We start from the raw sequence: 20,327 nt of genomic DNA on the forward strand, positions 1-20,327 counted from the left end.
AATGTATTTTCATCGCGAATATCTGGCAGGCAAGGCAAGGAGAGGTGAAGTCTCTCATCACAAGGCTCTGCGTCATTGTATCGGGTTATTAGTGATTTCTGTTTTGTGAGCATTACGTAGTGGTTCAAGGCATATCTCCGAGCATAATGTTCCGTCTTCCAATACTGTAGACTAAATGAGACACTAACGACTCAGAAAGAAGTTACAGTGTCAAAAAAAGCGTAGAAAGGCGAAATGTTCGCACGTTTCTGGCAACGGTCGATTCGTCACTTCGAGAGAGCGCGGCGTCGTGCCGATTTGTCTTACGAACCTTGTAGTGGGGAAGAGTTGCCGCTGTTTGCTTTATTTAGGATTAAGATGCGCACTTCTCTAATTCAGTTACGCTTTTCTGCTGAATTTGTTTTGAATTACTATCGCGTCTCTGTACGTCCTAGCACAGTAATGAAGGGATGATAATGAAATCCTAAAATCAGAGAAGCGAATTCGATGGTTCCCTGGTCCCAGTAGATGATCTGCTACTGCCGATATATCCGTGTTGACTAGACGTTAAGGTCTGCATTGTATGATTATTCAGGATTAAATCCGAAACATGTCTCAGAGTGACGATATGTGACACTTTTCATAGCGGTCCGCCCGTCGCACAACGAAATTAGAGCTTTACGGCGCCTTTAGTGCTACTACAGAGGGCAGGCTATGTTCCGACGCCATGTTTCCTTCACTATCGAGACTTTAAACGCAACACTATACTGTATGTTAATTTCTGTTAATTCCCTCGTAACTGATGCCTTTGAGACGAATTAAAAAAAATACTGTAAACGTACTTATCATAGCCACCCACAAATAAGAGTCACATTTACAACACAACTCAACAGTAAAGCAAAGGAAGTTTGCCTATTCAGCGCGACTGAGGAGTCGCTTACGATTTAAGACACTCAACCCCTTGAGCAAGTTCTACTAAAAAGAAGTTGCAGTCTATTTGCGCTTACGTTTCGAGACAACAGTACACACACACACACACACACACACACACACACACACACACACACACACACACACACACACACACACACACAAAAGTACCCGACTAACGTATCCGTGAGACTACTATGTTTGGGGCTACTGACAGGTGGCTGTCAACATGTTCGTAGAGGGGCCTATGCCTCTCACGAAGGTCTCTCCTCTCCTGATTACTTGGGCTGCGTACCACGGCAAACGGTCCATGCCACTGGAAAGCAGCCACGTCTACCCAGCGCCGCACGCGTATGGAGGGAGGAGTCTGATAGGTGCGTTCAGTCAGCGAGTGAGGGCGCATCCACTTCTGCATACCAACCTGCTTTGTTCAAACTCCTCTCGCCAGATGACGCAAATTCTGCTTTGTGCATACAAATGGCACCGGTTACTAGTACAGATAAAAGTGGCTACAGCACATTCTGTCTCCTATATTTGCTCTGCGCTGCTGGTCCACCCCTGCGTCTGCTGTGCTGAGCATCTGTACGAAATTAGAAGTAACAATCCCATTGATTGAATGCTTAAATGTTCAGTGAAAGGGTTTCACAGACAGCTTCGTTAGAGTTCTGATTTTTGTTGCTACAAATTCTACATCACTTTTGGGACACAGTTTTCTGTTTTCCTCTTTTCACTAGGTATTCTAAGAAACTGAACTTTCTCATTTTGAGAGAAATGAAGGGCTATTGTTTAATAGTTAAAAACCGTTCAACAGCCAAGGTCGCATAAAATATTTTTTTTTAATTTAAAAGAACTGGTTTCAACAGACTACACTGTCACCTAAAAACCTTTTGCTGTAAAACATGTTTGTTTTACGCTGACCTCCCCTACAAAATGTCAGGTGGATAAAAATAGCACATTATAAAATGTTTGTCATCGCCACCTGTGCTTTATGTTTTAAATATTTTAGCGATTACAAACCTTTTATAATGCGATATTTTCATCCACTTGACATCTTGTGCGTGAGGTTAGCGTAAAATGAATATGTTTTACAACAAATGATTTGAAGACCTGAAGATGTCACCAGTCTGTTGAAACCCGTTGTCTTACATAGAAAAATGTTTAATGCGATCTCTCCTGTTGAATGGCTTTTGATATACTAAGAAACAACCGCGTACACATAGGTAGCTCCTGTGACGGTGCTATAAGTTTTGACACAGACAAGACTGACAGCGCAACACCGCTCTCGCTACGTATTGCTGTGGCCACTACAGTGGTACACGTATTGTACTGTCACTGAGAGGTCTGGAATGTTAGCAATGGCCAGACACAAAACGGTAGAAGTGTTAAGACATCAGACTACGTCGGACAACTATGAACTCTTAACTTCACTGCCCAGCGATTACAAGTTCGACCAACAGCAAGCTGCTCGCCAACTATCACTGACACGAGAAACGTCGATGACATTTGTCACAACTTAAGGTCGAGAAAGACGCCACTGTAGAAATATCCCCAATAACGAGATAAGTATCGTGCCTTTATTGCGAATTGATGTATCTATAACAACGTGATACACCTAAATATCTGCGTTAATGTGTGATCTTCCACGAATTACGTGACGTAGCAATGACACCAACCAATCGTATATTGACAATTACATTTAGTACAGTGGTTCCGGGCATGCAGCTAATCTTCAGTTACTTATCCTTATTCTTTCAGATAATTACTGATCGTGGAGAACCGTGAAACAACTTAAGTATCAAGTTCACGCTATAGTCCATATGATGTGGAAAGCCTCGACTGAAACGAATTACATAACTAACACGATCGCTTGGAGACGCGCCACGCTTTATGTACAACACACGTGGCCGGAGTTCCCTAAGTCGGCATGACTTCGCGTAATTCACAGAACGCTAAGGCGGGTACACAAGAGGTCGACGAACGTCAAGCGAGCGCTTCGTTGGCCGTCGTTTGCTCAGTGTGTATGGGCGGGAAATCTAAGCCAAGGCAGCGGTTGCGATTGGGAATGCCAGCGTTGACACCAAAGCCCGTTGGCCATGGGTTGGCCTAGGGACTGCTCTCCTAGTGTGGACGCCGGGTCGAACGTTCGTCCGTTCAGTAGCGATTTGCTGTGCCTGTTGAACTGGTGTGTATCTATTTTGTTTAAAAATACTTGAGTATCGAGTTGAATACGGAGACAGCATTTTATCGTGAACGGGAATGTTTACGGGAACCACACGAGCAAACTGGAAAAATTAGTTGCTTGGAGGGAAATGAATGCGCTCTTAGAAAGTAATGTGCACTAAGTGAAAAAAAAAAATGCTGAATTTATTGAAAACTATTGGCCGTGAACAACGAACACAAACAAGCAAATCTGGGACTGGTGCTGATGGAGTCTATCAAATTGACATAGCAGTACGAGTTGCCTGCAGAATAAATTCGTAGGAAAAAAGTGTACACAGAAGTGAGTGAAAAAGTTTTATTTTACTTCTTATATTATATTTCTTGGAAGAGCAGTTTAACGGAATGTATTGTGTCTTGAAAGGAGGATATAAGATGAACATTAACAAAAGCAAAACAAAGGTAATGGAATGTAGTCGAATTAAGTCGGGTGATGCTAAGGGAATTAGATTAGGAAATGAGAGACTTAAAGTAGTAAAGGAGTTTTGCTCTTTGGGGAGCAAACTAACTGATGATGATCGAAGTAGAGAGGATAGAAAATGTAGACTGGCAATGGCAAGGAAAGCGTTCCCGAAGAAGAGAAATTCGTTAACATAGAGTATAGGTTTAAGTGTCACGAAGTGAAACATGGACGAAAATAGTTTGGACAAGAAGAGAATAGAAGCTTTTGAAATGTGGTGCTACAGAAGAATGCTGAAGATTAGATGGGTAGATCATATAACTAATGATGAGGTATTGAATAGGATTGGCGAGAAGAGAAGTTTGTGGCACAACTTGACTAGAAGGAGGGATCGGTTGGTAGGACATGTTCTGAGGCATCAAGGGATCACCAGTTTAGTATTGGAGGGCAGCGTGGATGGTAAAAATCGTAGAGGGAGACCAAGAGATGAATACACTAAGCAGATTCAGAAGGATGTAGGTTGCAGTAGGTACTGGGAGATGAAGCTTGCACAGGATAGAGTAGCACGGAGAGCTGCATCAAACCAGACTCAGGACTAAAGAATTCAACAACAACAACATTATATTTCACGCTTTATTATTAATGCGTTCAAAAATAATGTTATAAAACGTAAAAAGCATTCTAGAACTCAATAGAAAATACTTTTTCATTTACAGAATGACCATTAATCTTCCTGCTACAAGTACAGCTCTCCTAAAAGAGGTGTCATCCTTGGAAATTTTAGGACCTACACAACTCAATAACAATCAGAAATCTGTAACTGTCATTCGGACACAAATATGAAATAGGCAATATTCCAAGTCAGCTTTAAGGTCAGGCGATTCTGTCGCACCACACTGCTCCCTACTTTTGAAAAGAAATGTCGTTCACCAGAGTTGTTTCTCCTCCTCCTTTTTCGGGTGATCAGCTCCCTGTAGCAGAGTAAACGCTTCACATGCGACCACTTCTCAATCCTCTTCGTCCCTCATAATATCCGAGAACAGTAACAAAATTGGAGCACCCTCGACAAGCTATCAGAGCCAAATACGACTGCAAGTGGCCGAATCCCTCGGCCCCGTCCCTTGGTTTGGTGAGGATGCGAGGCCGAAAGCGCCAATGCGTTCGTGACCAACGTTCGGCCGAATCCAGAATTCACTGGCTGCCTGCCGTTCGTCGGCCTAGTGCGAACGTGCGCGCCTTAAGGCAGTGGGCGTATACTCCGGTGGAGCGGGCTGCCACGGGTCGTCACCTTGCAGCTGCCACATGGGCGTCGGTAGTTTAGTGGCATCGCTGCGCGGGCGCGCATCCAATGGCATTTTATTGAAATTACACGAGTTTGTTAACAGCATGCAACGTGTTCAGCTAAAAACGCAACGTGTTGCAGCGAAGATGGAGGAACTACTCTACCACATTCCGGGCGTGAAGTAATCTAGTTCAAGAGTACGTGTGAGGTCCTATCGAATACCGTGTGTTGCGACTGCGAGCTCGGGAAAATTTTGCAATAATCTATAACGACGATCGTATGACACTTGTGAGACGCATAAAGCAGTAGATTGTGGCACCCAGACGGATGCTGTGTTGCTTGACTTTCTCGAAGATGTCGAATATCAGCGCACACTCCGCTGCAGAGTGAAAATCTCATTCTGGGAACATCCCCCAGGCTGTGGCTAAGCCAAATGTCTCCGCTATATCCTTTCTTTCAGGAGTGCTAATTCTGCAAGGTTCGCAGAAGAGCTTCTGTAAAGTTTGGAAGGTAGGAGACGAGATACTGGCAGAAGTACAGCTGTGAGTACCGGGCGTGAGTCGTACTTCGGTAGCTCAGATGGTAGAGCACTTGCCCGCGAAAGGCAAAGGTCCCGAGTTCGAGTCTCGGTCGGGCACACAGTTTTAATCTGCCAGGAAGTTTCATATAAGCGCACACTCCGCTGCAGAGTGAAAATCTCCTGGATGTCGAGTACAGTTTGGCATTGCCTTCTAATCAAGAAAACAAGAGCATAGCAAGTCAGACCAAGTGTGCCGCTGAACTGAAGAGTTTTTAGCAAACAGCGCACGGCGCGTCGTTGTCAATGGAAAGTATTCTTAATACGTAAAACCATCTTCGGCTGTAAACCCAAAAGGAGTGGACTACATCGCAGACTCCGTCACACTGTTTTATGCACAGAAGTTGCAATGACACATGAATGTACGGGAATGGAGGGAGACCTCCATAGGACCGACGCTTGGTGTATGAACTACAGTTCACCTGTACAAGGGCGTGCTGAAATGTAATTTTTTATTCTGTTCTCAATATGTGTTGAGACGTTACATTTCAGACACACTACTCACTCGATTTCCGAGCTTCGATGAAAAAAGTTGTAAGCTGTGGCGCTAGAGGTTGTCTGACTGTAGCGTGTAACGTGGCCGTGTGTGAAGTAACTACGTCGGTGTCTGAGAAACAGCGCATGTATTTCAGTTTCGAATTGGAAACTTCATCTACACACGGAGCACCCTCTCCTTGAAAACACCAGACCAAAGAGGAGCGCTGCGAAATCTGCAACTATCCGACACCTTTGCTTCACTATTGTCTATCATCTTCCATAAGGTCCCGACTAGGCCCCACACGATTTTCATCGGTTTCCAAAACTTGAAGAACCGCTTTGGGGACTTCACTTTGGCAGTGATGAAGACGTGCAAGTAGGAACTAGGTTGTGGCTCCGACAACCATGTTGGAGATTGTATCGCGACGGTACCAAGTAACTGGTATACCGCTGGAAGAAATGTGTTCGTCGCCAGAGTGACGTGTGGAGAAATAAATATGTAGACATGAATATTAAAGATGTATAATGTTAACATGTTTTATTTAAAAACCTTTAAAGGTATTCAGACAAAAAATTAGGAGACATTAGTTGTCAGTACGCCCTCGTATGTCGCATGAATAGGTATAGAGACCATTCCTGTATGATTGAACGTTTGCAAAAAGGTCAGTCAAAGCTGTAAAATCCATAAAATATCTAAGAGTATGTGTACGGAAGGGCTGAAAGTGGAACGACACATGAATGTAATGGCGATGGCAGACACATTCACTGGAAGAATCCGCAGGAAGTGTCGTGCACCAACAAAACCCCTGGTACACGAGTACTTGAACATTGTTCGTAAATGTCCGGGATCCATATCAGACGGGACTGATGGAGAAGATCTCAGCAATAATAGTACGCCTCGTTACAAGTTCATTCGAAAGTTCATTCGGCAAGCGCGAAAACGTCACGGAGCTGCTAAGTTACTTCCAGTGGCAGACGTTGCTATTTTTCGGGCGAACCATTCGAGACTGGAACAGGAAACGGATCGACTGACAGTAATGCACAAAATCCCTCCTCCGCCACACAGCTTGCGGCGTGCTAGTTGTCACGCAGACGTGGCAGGCGTGCGTCGTACAGGACTCAGCACGTCACAGCCACAGAGTGCCCGCTGCGGGCAGCGACCACTGAGGCAGTGGGAGCGCGCTGACCAGAGGAAGGGCAACGGCGCAGAAATGAAAGTGGAAAGCGGGGGCGGAGGAGGCGGCGCGCGGCGCGCGGCCCGCGGCCGGCGGGCTGTGACGCCGCCGCCGACGAACAATGCCCGTGGCCGGCTGCTGCTGCTGCTGCTGCTCGCTCCCAGCCAGAGGCTCGTAAGTACGGGCGAGGTGCTCGCGTGGCAACCGGTAACACATCTGCAGAATTACATATTCTCGCTGCATCTGCTGCGTTCATTCTTCTCGCAATATCCGCCAGTGTCACCGTGAGGAAAGTAAGTGACCGTCGTAAAAGCACAGGAATTTAACGGGTGTATCTCACATGGAGAAATCAACTATCTCAAGAGTTAGAGGTGACAAAGGATCCACACTTGCCCCTACAGTCTTTATGATCTACCCAGAGGAGGCTCTAAAACCATGAAAAAGTAAATGCGGAGGAATGGGTGTCCCTGTAGACGACGAGATCTTGTTCACTCTATTTTTTTGCTGACGACGAAGTGTTAGTAGCTGGAGATGAGGAAGATGCAAATTACATGCTACGCAAATTAAAAGAAGAATATGTAAAATGGGGTCTTATCATAAACGTATCTAAAACAGAATATCTGAAAGTGGGAGAAAATACTGTTAACGACATACAGCTCGGTTCTGATACTGTTTAAAGGGTGTCATAATTTTGACTATTTGGGAGTGACACTGTCGTCCAATGGTGGAAGTATGGATGATGTAAACAATAAAATAGGCCAGGGCAAGCGAGCCATAAAACTACTAAATGGTATTCTCTGGAACAAAAACATAACGCCCAGAACAAAACATACCATCTACCACACAATTATTGAAAGTATCACAACACATGGTGCAGAGTTGTGGGAACTAACTCGCAGAAAGATCATCTGCTGGCTGTCGAGATGGATTTCTGGACACGGAGTTGTGGATACTTCAGACTTGACCTTATTAAGAAGGATAGGATCAGAGAGATTATGAATGTCAAAAGCAGAATCCTAGACTACTTAGAAAGGAAGCGCCTACTCTGGTATGGTCACTTACAGTGTATGCCAGACACAAGATGCCCAAAACGGGTATGGCAATGGACTCCACATCAAAGAAGAAAGCGCGGTAGACCTGCGAGATGCTGGAGAGACGACGTCAACGAAGCAATGGCGGCGAGAGGTCGTAATGAAGGAGATTGCAATGACCGTGAACGATATATATATCACACAGTACTCGTCACTGCGAGCAGACGACTTAACATCATTCGCGGCGTCCTTGTTTCCAACGCCGTGCGTAAGCAATGTTCAAATGAAAAGATACAAAGCGTCGTAACAACCAAAATTTGCAGATGTCGCTTTGCGGTAACGTAGTGAGACATTTACGGCCGCGAAGTACGTGTCGCCACTTCTCCCTGAAATATTCAGCAAGCAAGACGACGCTCACCGTCTTTTTCGTCGTCCGAGGTCCGATACTGGTCGAATTCTTCGAGCACGGGAAAACCATTAACATTGCGAGACACTCCGAGGCCTACCCACGACTGTCAAGAGCAAATGGCTTGGGCTGCTTACGGAAGGACTGATTCTGCTCCAAGACTACGCGCGTCCGCACGTCTCCGTAGTCACACTAAGTGCAATGGCCCAGTTCAAGTGGGAGCAGCTTTAGCATCTGCCCTGAAGCCCGGACATGTCGCCCTGAGCCTTCCATGTCTTTGGTTCGAAAAAAAAAAAAAAAAAAAAAACTCAAAGGGAACTGCCTTAACGCTGAGGACGAACTGAAGGACACAGTGGCGGACTGGTTCCTGTCAAAACCACACGAATTCTGGCTCAAATGGCTCTGAGCACTATGGGACTTAACATCTCAGGTCATCAGTCCCCTAGAACTTAGAACTACTTAAACCTAACTAACCTAAGGACATCACACACATCCATGCCCGAGGCAGGATTCGAACCTGCGACCGTAGCAGTTGCGCGGTTCCGGACTGAGCGCCTAGAACCGCTAGACCACCGCGGCCGGCGGAATTCTGGGAACAGCGAATCCTTCGGCTCGTGAAATGGTCGGATAGTTGTGCTCGGGCCTCTGGTGATACTTTTGAATAACGACTTTCAATTCAACCCACAGTGTTGTTTCATACCTTTTCTTTTGAACGCCCCTGATTATCAAGCGCGGTCTTTCGGTACGAGGTGCCACGCACTACTGAGGCCGAATCCCGTACATCTACAAAAGTTGTTCTCACACAGTTTGATTTCCACAGCAAAAGCGCGTTAAATCGGACAAACTTTCTTCGGCCGCCTAAGGAAATCGTAGAGATTTTGCGACCTCTAAAGGGATACTCACGGTCTCAGAGTCGTCGTCGTCGTCGTCGTCAGTCCCGTCTTTTCCGAGGCCTTCCATTACCTTTTTCCCCATTCGCCTTGTAGCTCAGAAGCATATGGGGAATTCTGTGACCTGACACTCTCATGAGGTGTTTTCTCCAATTTTCACGATACGCTTTACTTTTTTTTCATTTATTATCAAATTTTTTAGTTAAATGCCAATAGCTTCATTTCAAATCGTGTCTCTTCTTATCCAGTCATTCATCGTCCTCATTCGTCGTCCTCAGAAGCCTCACCTCTGCTGTTTGATTGTTTTGTTTATTTCTTTGCGGTAGCACAGTTTTCGCTTCCATTTGATAAAACACGAGCCACCACCATTAAATAGAATTTCAAGGTGGCCCTGTTTGGTACTTTATAATCCGCTGTTGTGATAATAATGCCAGACAGCTTCCAGTATCCGAGGAAAAATCAGAACTTATACCAGGGTCTAAGTTAGAGATTCCAGAGACTTGTTCTACAACTCAGTTATCTAATACATGAACTACGGACAATCATCACCTCTATAATGAAAATTTCTGCCGGAGCGGGACTCAAACCCTAATTCACCTCTTTACGCTAGCTGCCGCCTTAGCAGCTTTGTCTATCTGTACAGTACTTACGGCCAGACACCTACTTCCGTATGTCGTCGTTCACAACCTGTACTCGTACACACATTATGTAGTTACCGTACAATGCAAGACATTTTAATTGATAGTCGCTGCCTAGTATCGGGAGACTACGGTACCGCAGTGAATGTGTTGTTAAGAAGGAACACTACTTAACAACACAAGCACTGCGGTGCCATCAATTACCTAAATCAGTTTTTGATCTGACTGGGTATTTTTCTCTGAATGCTACCTTTTTCGTTTCAGTACGACAAACTTTTAAATTGCATCCCTTGCAAATTTCGTTGAGCTGGTATATTGATCCTTGGAGATCATCTTCAGTCTTTTGAATAGCGATAACATCTGCAAATACCACTACATTCAAATACTCAGAATTTACTATCTTCATTCCTTTCTTTACCTTACATTTCCATTTAAAAATAATGAAGTCAGTGTAAATATTAAAGACCTCAGGCTATAACCCACAACCTTGTATTACACCTCGGTTAACAACTATTTCTTGTAATGTATACCTACCTCTTTTTATTACACAAATGACTCTGAGCACTATGGGACTTAACTCCTGTGGTCATCAGTCCCCTAGAACTTAGAATTACTTAAACCTAACTAGCCTAAGGACACCACATACATCCATGCCCGAGGCAGGATTCGAACCTGCGACCGTAGCGGTCGCTCAGTTCCAGACTGTAGCGCCTAGAACCGCTCGGCCACTCCGGTCGGCTTTTTATTACAATGTGTGCATTTTTATAAAGACTTCCTATCACCTCTATTAGCTCATCAAGGACCTCAGACTCCAAGACATTTACTACATTGCATGCTAATGTGTAAGTAAGTACTCCGGACAATCAACCGATTCCGAGCGCTGAATCGAGAGCCTGGGATCCGCACGAGATCGGATTGAAGGAACACATCGAAGCAATTCTGGGGAGTGCTGCTAGATTTGTTAGCGGTAGATTCGAACAACAGGTAAGTTTTACGGAGATGCTTCAGGAACTCAAATTGGAATCCCTGGAGGGAAAGGGGCGTTCTTTTCGAGAAACGCTATTGAGAAAATTAAGAGAACCGGCATTTGAAGCTGTCTGCTGTAGGATTCTACTGCCGCCACCATACATTGCGCGTAAGGACCACGAAGATAATTAGGATTCATACGGTGGCACACAGGGAGTCGTTTTTGCCTCGCTCTATTTGCGAGTCGAACAGGAATAGGAATGACTAGCAGTGGTAGAGGGTGACTCCGACACGCAGAGTACCTGTGTGGATTTAAAACACTAAAAAATAAAGAACACTGATATGCTGGAGTGGTCATGTACTAATCCATACAGCACCAAACTACAATTGTGGATTTATTCTTAAACACTGTGCTGAATTCAGAAATAGTTACGTATTTTAAGTGGCACATTGATATATTCGTTACTAAAAAAAAAAAAACAAAAAAAAGAGGTATTTACTTCTAGTTTTGCTGGAGTGATCAGTAGTTTGGTTGCGGACGACTGCATCTGCTGAACGGTTCCGAAGTATGCTGTTGTGACTTGGAGTCGAGCTTAACCAGAAACATTCTTCTTACAGAACTGACAGCCATTTAAAATAGTGACAATTTACTTGGTGGCAGTGAGATTACTCTTTGGCTTTGGTGAGTTTTTAGGCACCGACTTCTGATCTGTCAGCTTTCAGTGATACAATCCAGGACTTAATACCGATAGTAGAAACGTAATAATTACAGGGATTTCTAGTAAAGCCCCGTTTTGTGTGGCTTCTCCCTGAGTCGGTTACTACTTCTCACAACACTGAGATTTCCTGAGGCCACTCGGTTGATCGAACAACTGCACACGAGGGACGCTAGGCTACAGAACACACACGTCACACAGGCTCGCGTTCCACGTGTGCAGTTGTTCGAACAATCTTCTGGCCCGAGGAGACCCGAGTGCTTCGAGATGTAGTCACTGATTCAGGGTGACAACACACAAAACGGGGCTCCCTTGAACACACTGTTCACAACGATTAAACTTAGAATTTCTCCCATGTTGGATCACGGCTGCAGTCTCAGCTGTCTCTTTACCAAACATCGTTTCCAAGTGAGCAGGTAGCAGGGTTGGCTTACAAAGTAAATTGCCACAGTCCCAAAAACTGGTCCCTTACGTTGTGTTATCAGGTAGTTCAATGAAAGGGATGCGATCAAAGGCCACAATTTCACTGTGTCTTCGGGGTGACGATGTCACTGTCATCATCAAGGCTGAGGCTTGGCTGTACTGTCCGTCCTACACAAGTCCAGGAGTTGACACCTAACAGGCATCCATATCATATGAAACCTACTTTTGACACTTTTCTAATTTTTTAAGTGCTTTGTACAATTTTCTGAAACCTATCATGCTGAACATCAGTAATGTACTAATCTTAACTATGGTTATCTGTGATTTTTTTTTTTAGGCTGAGTATGGGTTTACAAAATTTTTTTAGGCTTTTGATGTCCCTCCTTCACGTACTTCCCTGCTAACTTTTGTCTCGGGGTTTAAATCAGCGTGAGTGACTGGCACCGTCACAGATTTGTTTACTGGTTCGCAACCAGCAATGGTAGATCAATCTATGAGATGCGAGCTACGTTCATTGATATGAACGTCGGCAGAAGACAGAAATTGAGTCCCATGGTGCTCAGAGCATTTCAAAGGTCATCAGTCCCCTAGAACTTAGAAATAGTTAAACCTAACTAACCTAAGGACATAACACACATCCATGCCTGAGGCAGGATTCGAACCTACGACCGTAGCGGTCGCGCGTTTCCAGACTGTAGCGCCTAGAACCGTTCGGCCATCCCGGCCGGCTTCGGCGGAAGAGCGCGAGACAAAATCAGCCAGGCAGTGCGACTCCAGAGCTGGGGACGCTCAGCGACGCCAGTGTTCTTAACATCCGCGGACACTTCGTCGAACATCATTGAATGTTCGTGCATATCGACACACATTGGCAGATACTACTCCAGACCCAGAGGGCAGAAGATGCAAGCGCCGCCCAGCTTGATGTGTTCATTGACTTACGGAAGGCATTCGATACAGTCTGGCATTGTCGCCTTCGTAGGCATGTCATTGTTAACGGAGACAATCTTCAGTCGAAAAACCAAAATCAGGCGTTCCTCAACCAAGGGTAACAAAACAAAATAATATACATGGCGTAGCGGATAATTTTTTCAGGCAATTGTCAACAACATCGATATAGTTGGAGAAATGAATGGCACACTACCAGTTTCCATCATGGACCATCTCCAGACTGTTACAGTAGATATTAGTCCACTGTGAAGATGTTCCATCATCGAAATCTGTGGTGAATAAATGTAGTGTAAGACAAACTACGTATCATCCATCTCTCCGAGGCTAAATGGGCACCGCCGGAACCTCCATGAGGTGGTTCGCGGACGATGCTGTTGAGTACAGAGAAGTCGCAACGATAGAAAACTGTAGCGATACAGGAAGACCAGCTCGCGACCGAAGATTGGTTCAAGATCCGTGAGTTGTCTCTTAACATAAAAAAATAATGTATTACGCATAAATGGCCAGAAAGGCAATTACTGTATGATTAAACAATTTCCGAAGAAACACTGAAAGAAGTCACCTCCGTTAAACTCTGGGATTACGCATACGGATTGTTTAAAGCGGAATGGCCACATAAAACTAATTGCAGGAAAGGCTGGTTGCCAGACAAGTTCATTGGCGGAGTCCTCAGACAGTGCAGTTCACCCACAAAGGCCGTAACGTACAAAACATTCGTTCTTAGTATTAATTAAAAACAGCCTTGGTTGCAATTTTATTTTTTTATTTTTCAACAAAGATTTTCACATTATTTAGGCATCTTCAGGTTATCTTTTCTAGATGGACGCGAGAGGCACCAAGATCTGCATAACGCGTTCCCGTTCACATGAGCGAGTAACAGAGTAAGCATTCGTTCCATTAATACTTGAGTACTGCTCGACAGTGTGGAATCGTTACCACATAAGACAAAGAGGAAACAGGAAAGATATGAGGATGAGAGGCGCCTCTGTCGCAGTCCATTTAGTATGCGCTAAAGCTTCAAGGAGATCCTCAGTCAACTGGAGTGGCTGGAGCATTGAGCAAAGGCATGCAAGAGTGTTTGGAGTTGGGGAAGCAACGAATGTAGAAATACACATCCTACTTTGAAGGCGCCCATCGTAGATTACGTACAAAAATTTTAGACGCTGCACAAATTTCTTTCGTTCGGTCTTAAGACATATTCACTCGGAGGAGCGGAGGAGGTGGGAAAAAATCTTGCAATAATACGCAACAACAAACCATTATTCAGTAAGGATAGTTGTAGAATTTCCTTTATGCTGAAGTCGTGCGAAGAAACTGAAAGCCTCACTAAATGAGCAACGTACGAGGTGGTGAATGAGTATCGATGAGAAACATTCTTCAGCGCGCAGCGTCTGGATTCTATTTACCGAGCCAAGCGTGGCAGAGGTTATGGAATTCCCGTGTGCTCGAAGCGAACTCGGGTACGACACCTTCAACTACACCACTACAGATTTCCTCCTCCGTCGGCGTGCTGGGGAGACAGTGCTCTCTACATCCAGCAGCAGCAGCAGCAGGCGACGCGTTAATCTGTAACCTTCCCCGCCAGTTTTATTAGGCGTAATAAGGCAAGAGGGGCTCTGTCTGGGTTCACCCACGTTTCGCCACTTTCCATTCGAACATAGTTTCAAAACTATTCACACTCCGATTTGAGCGGGCAGGCCGTCGACTCCGGAGGAATTACAGATCTGATAACAGAACACTAGTCTTTCACAGATTGTGTGTGTGACCACGGAAAGCTAACCAGGGCTCTCTAAAACGATTTCGCTGTATCAGCAAAGTGAACAAGGACGATCAGGGTCTAATACCCCATCGACGAGGGGTTGTTAGACGTCGACAACGATGACGCAAGGATCGGCAATGCGATTTCGTATTGCACCATCAGACCAATTGCCTTAATCGGTTTAGTGAAACCAGGCGCATTGAATACGGAGGAATCAAATGAAAACGAGACACATGTAAAAAAAAAGTAAGTAAACTGTTTATCATTTCAAAAGTAGTCACCATATCTGTTAATTCATTTCTTCGTATATCCATAACTGAAATTGACGATTTGGCACGTCAGCTAGTATAATATATCTTAAAAAATGGAACACGCCTATCTCACCACTGACTACTGGTGTAGACACATTCGGTTGCTGTCAACAAATATGGGCCTGAAGATGATGATGTAACAACATCGAAACTAGTCGCCAATAAACCAGCACCTTGATACAGCTGGAGGAGTTTCGTCATTTTTTAAGTTACTTCACTTATCCCACAGTGAGACACGATGGTCAACGCCTTCATAGAAAACTGCGGATGCCTACGCAACCACGACCGTACCCAAGAGGGCACCTCTTCCTCCGTATCAAATCGACGGCCACAAATCTCTCTCTTCAGGACTCCAGAAATGTGGAAATGGCTCGGGACGGTATGGACGATGTGTGGAGGCTTCCCAGCGGGACTTGTACACTCTAGTCGAAACAACGGCCACACCGGCTCCGGTAAAGTCACGGTGACCTTTTCTTTGACTGCAACAGCCAGCTGCTCACTGACTTTATGGAACATGGCGGCACGTGGACACTTTTCAGAAACTGAAGAGCGTCATCACGTCCAAAAGCCCAGGAATGTTATCAGACGGCGTCATTCTCTTGTAGGGTAAAGCCCGCCCTCATGCTGCCAAGGCTGTTTCCACTACGCTGCAGACGTTTATCCAGGAACCCCACTGCACAATCTGCATACAGTTCCATTCTCTCCCTATACGACTTCCATAATTTTTGATCCCTCAAGAAAGACAGGCGTTGCCGTTGATTTTCTTCGGATAAAGAATACGATCATAATTCGGTAGGCAACCGCAAACTTTTTCTATGGAGGCATTGACAGCCTTGTCTCACAGTGGGATAATGTATGAACAGGTATAGCAATTACGTTTGAAATAATGAACAACTTACTTGCTTTTTTTCCATCTGTCTCGCTTTCATTTGACGGCCCCGTTATAAATCTGCAAGGGTTGATGCAGTTTGAAGCCATCTTCTCTCGGGTACGAGTCCACTGTGTTAACTAATATGCAGCTTGCTCCTCATGACCAATTTTTGATTACCAGACAGAGGTAGCAACACATATATATTACTACCATCGAAATGACTAATTAGGAAAGAGTGCTATATAAATGTAGTAGAGACGATGAGACACACAAGACAGCTACGTCTGCCAACTTTCTACACGCCAATACCACTGGAATACGCCGAAGTTATTATAATCTACCTATTTTATCCATTAATTATCTATGGTCTACTTCTAACCCCAAATTTATTCAGCATAAAAACATGTTTTCGCACAAGCTCCGTCGGTATCCTCTAATTTGGGGGTTAATTTGGTTTTCTGATTAGCGAAAGAGTGCTGGTAAAACTGTCATGTACAATTCGGCCAAGAGGGAGTTAACCATGTGATTATCAACTTTTTTTCCTCAACAGTTGCTATCAAGTCTACAAATGAAGCACTTGTGAAACGATTTGAAGTCTTGACATTCAGGGATTATGGCACACTATGACAATATCGTTTATTTTGAGAGGTGCACATGGGACATGAAGATGGCATAGTGGAATGCCGAAACTGGTAGTCAAAATAAAATAAAATAAAATTACATCTCAGTTACATGGCTGTTTGTGAATTTCATTGATACTGACAATTACTTAAGGGGACAACACCGTGGTTGGGGTCGAAAAAAATCTGATTTTCGGTTTTCATCACATTTCTATAGATTAAGGTTTTATTTAAGTAATCCGAAAAGGATGTTGTTGAAACAAAAATTTTCGAGCATTTTCCTACCACATGTGTTTATGTGCCACGCCCACTTCTCTGTCACCCACTTTCTGCATATACTTTAGATCTTTATATCCCCTAAATTTCACGTTAGGGATTTTTTTTTTTACTCCCGAGTGTGTTGGCTATCCTTGCAATGCAACGGGCGGTATTCTTTTGTTTCTCCTGTTTGTAAACAACACGCTTTCAAACACACGGTTAATTTTGTTCAAGTGTGATTGCGAGTAGTTGTTATACTTACGTTTGCAGTGCTTGTTTGCGTGTGCTTTGTTCTGTTTATTGAAGATGACGAAACGTAAAGGCATTTTCAAGAAACGACAATTTAGAGGAAACAAGTTTAAAAAGCTTTCTGTACAAGATGTTATGTCGCCTGGTAACGATGTTTCTAATTGTAATCATATGTAATTTCTAAATTTGTACAATGCAGACAGTGTGGTAAGTCACAGAGAGTGAAAATTTGTGAGAGTGCTAGTGGGAGAAAAGGCCTAGCAATTGCTTTGGACTTCATTTGCACTAAATGCTCAGCTGTGATTTCATTTATGAGTTCTTCAAAACCAGATGCAAGTGGCCCTTATGAAATCAATACTAGATTAGTTTATGCCTTAACATCCATTGGTAAGGGTATGGCTGCAAGGAGAACACTTTGTTCAGTGATGAACGTACATCAACTACCACATAAATTTGAAACACCGACTGCAATATTAGAGAAAACTGTATCTCAGTCAGTGAGGAACGCATGAAACTGGCTGCTAGGGAAGCAGTGGAAGAAAATGACCGATGCTCGGATATTTCAGTTGCACTTGATGGAAGTTGCCAGAAAAGAGGACATACTTCTCTGAATGGAGTGGTGACTGCCACGAGTGTAGACCCCGGTAAAGTGTTAGATGTGGAGATAATATCTAAATATTGCAAATGTTGTAAAGTCAATGAACATAAAGAACACAACTGTGTGGCTAATTTTAGAGGAACAAGTGGTGGTATGGAAGTTCATGGAGTGCAACAAATATTTCATTGCTCCATAGAAACAAGAGGTGTACGGTACATCAAACATTTGGGCAATGGTGACAGTATACAACAATGTGGTGAACTCTAAACCATATGTAGATGCCATTATTAGCAAAATAGAATGTGTAGGCCATGTTCAAAAACGGTTTGGAAGAAGGCTGAGAAAACAAACTGTTGATATGAGAGGAAAAAATTGTTGACGGACAGGCTGAAATAGAAAACCTGCAGGTATACTATGGGTAGGCAATTACGAGAAATAAAGAAAATCTGGAGGCAATGAAGAGAGATGTTTGGGCCATATTCTTTCGTAAGTCATGTACTGATGATAAGCCATGTCATGGATTGTGTCCATCAGGAGAAAATTCGTGGTGCAAATACAATAGGGCTCAGGCAACTGGAGAATCTTATTCTCACCTGCATTCTCTTCCTGCTGCTGTTATTACAGCAATTATACTTATTTTCAGAGACTTGGTTCATCCTGACCTTCTAAGGAAATGTCTGCATGGGCAGACACATAACCCAAATGAATGTTTCAACAGCATAATTTGGAACCGCCTTCCTAAAACTGTAATTATAGGCATGCATACTATGAAACTAGGAGTTCATGATGCTGTTATTACATTCAATTGTGGTAACGCTAGAAAGTGTTGGGTACTGAAAAAGCTGGGAATTAATCCTGGTGAAAATATGATCACTGGCCTGCAACACTGCGATAAAATAAGGATAGCCGATGCAGACAGGTCTGCATTTAATATGGCCAAGAAAGCAAGACAAACATCCAGGAAGGTGAAAAAGAAGTTGGAAGACCTGTTAGAGGCCAAAGAAGGGCCATCATATGCAGCAGGATAGCATTAATTAACTGTAAGTAAAAAATTTCAAAAGTTTTTTCTTTAAAGTCAATTTCCCGCAAACTAAAATTTTCAGAGACCCTGCATAACATAAAACGCCACCTCTGGTACTACATTCATTAATATTCTCCCATTAGGAAGTTCACAAAAAATATTTTCTGCAGAAAAAAGTTAATATTTTTTGTTAATAAGTTAAAAAAGCATTTCTTAAAAACTATAAAATGGATAAGGTAGATTTTAGTACAGTTGACTATTAGCATCATGTAACATACAGTATAAATATTAAGGTCCTGCTTCAAACAGTTTATTTCAGAAATGGGTGAAATATTTGCCTAAATTAACATGGGTTAGATAGGCGGGGTGTGTGGTCCCCTTAATCAACTGCTGTGTTCGTTATCGGTCTATCGAGCTGTCTACAATGCTTACAAATCAAATACTACACTCAAAACCACAGGACACGAATCCACTAAGCCAAGTAATGTTGTTATGTTCAAATGGCTTTGAGCATTATGGGACTTAACTTCTGAGGTCATCAAACACCCTAGAACTTAGAACTACTTAAACCTAACTAACCTAAGGATATCACACACATCCATTCCCGAGGCAAGATTCGATCCCGCGACCGTAAAGGTCGCGCGGTTCCAGACTAAAGCGCCTAGAACCGCTCAGCCACACCGGCCGGCTGTTGTTATGTGTTCAGCATCTTTTCCGTCTGTATCTGCTTCCAATTCCGTCCAACGAACGGGGCTTACGCATTATCTAACTCTGCGTTCGTCGACTCGGGACGTATATACGATTTTTCTATCTTGTGTTATTTCGGAACATTATTTTCGATTTTCGGCTTATCTACCTTCCTCACTCTTAAGACGAGACTTTAAGCAATATTAAATCAGTGTGTTTGCTATTCGTCATAATTATACACAAAAACGTAGGGCGCGCGGAAGCTCGAAGTGCAAAAGGAGAAGGGTACGGGTTTATCGTCTCGCCCGACGACCACGTTATTCGAGAAGGACCATCCACTCTCACCAGATGGAAAAAATTGGCCGTGTTGTTTATCTAGAAAACATCCTGATATTTGCATTAAGCTATTTAAGGAAACTAGTGAAAATTTAAACCTGGGTATCTGCACGGGGTTTTAAACTGCCCCTCTCCCGAATGCGAGTCCCGTTTGCAGTAACGACTGCGCCACCTCGCTAGGCCGAAGAGCGAGAATAAATTTACATTTCACTGTTAAGTAACGGGTACGAGATTTGCTTTCGTTTCAGTGTTCCATTTCACTTTTTTTTAACAATAATTGAGAGAGAGAGAGAGAGAGAGAGAGAGAGAGAGAGAGAGAGAGAGAGAGAAGTGGGGGAAAATCGCTCTGGATGAGGATGGGCAGAACACTGGCTGTGACCTTCGTAATAAAACCATCTTGACCTTCACTTGAGCACACTCGGGGAAATCGTGGAGAACTTACGGTGGGGCCGCGTTAGGTGGTGCACGAGTATTCGGCGAGTGCACCTGGACCATTCAAAGTGCCTTCTGTGACGTCACTTGTGTTCGCTCCCACGCCATATACTCGTATGGTAATGTTTTC

The 20,327-nt window shown here is 43.8% G+C and overlaps 1 protein-coding gene across 3 annotated transcripts in view; it reads right to left on the reverse strand.

The window, feature by feature from the left end:
- The window catches only part of LOC126329352 (phosphofurin acidic cluster sorting protein 2), a 668,535-nt gene that overhangs the window by 261,377 nt on the left and 386,831 nt on the right, over positions 1-20,327 (reverse strand). The window lies entirely within an intron of this gene.

This window comes from Schistocerca gregaria, chromosome 1 (genome assembly GCF_023897955.1).
Source record: "Schistocerca gregaria isolate iqSchGreg1 chromosome 1, iqSchGreg1.2, whole genome shotgun sequence".
Taxonomy (NCBI): Eukaryota; Metazoa; Arthropoda; class Insecta; order Orthoptera; family Acrididae; genus Schistocerca; species Schistocerca gregaria.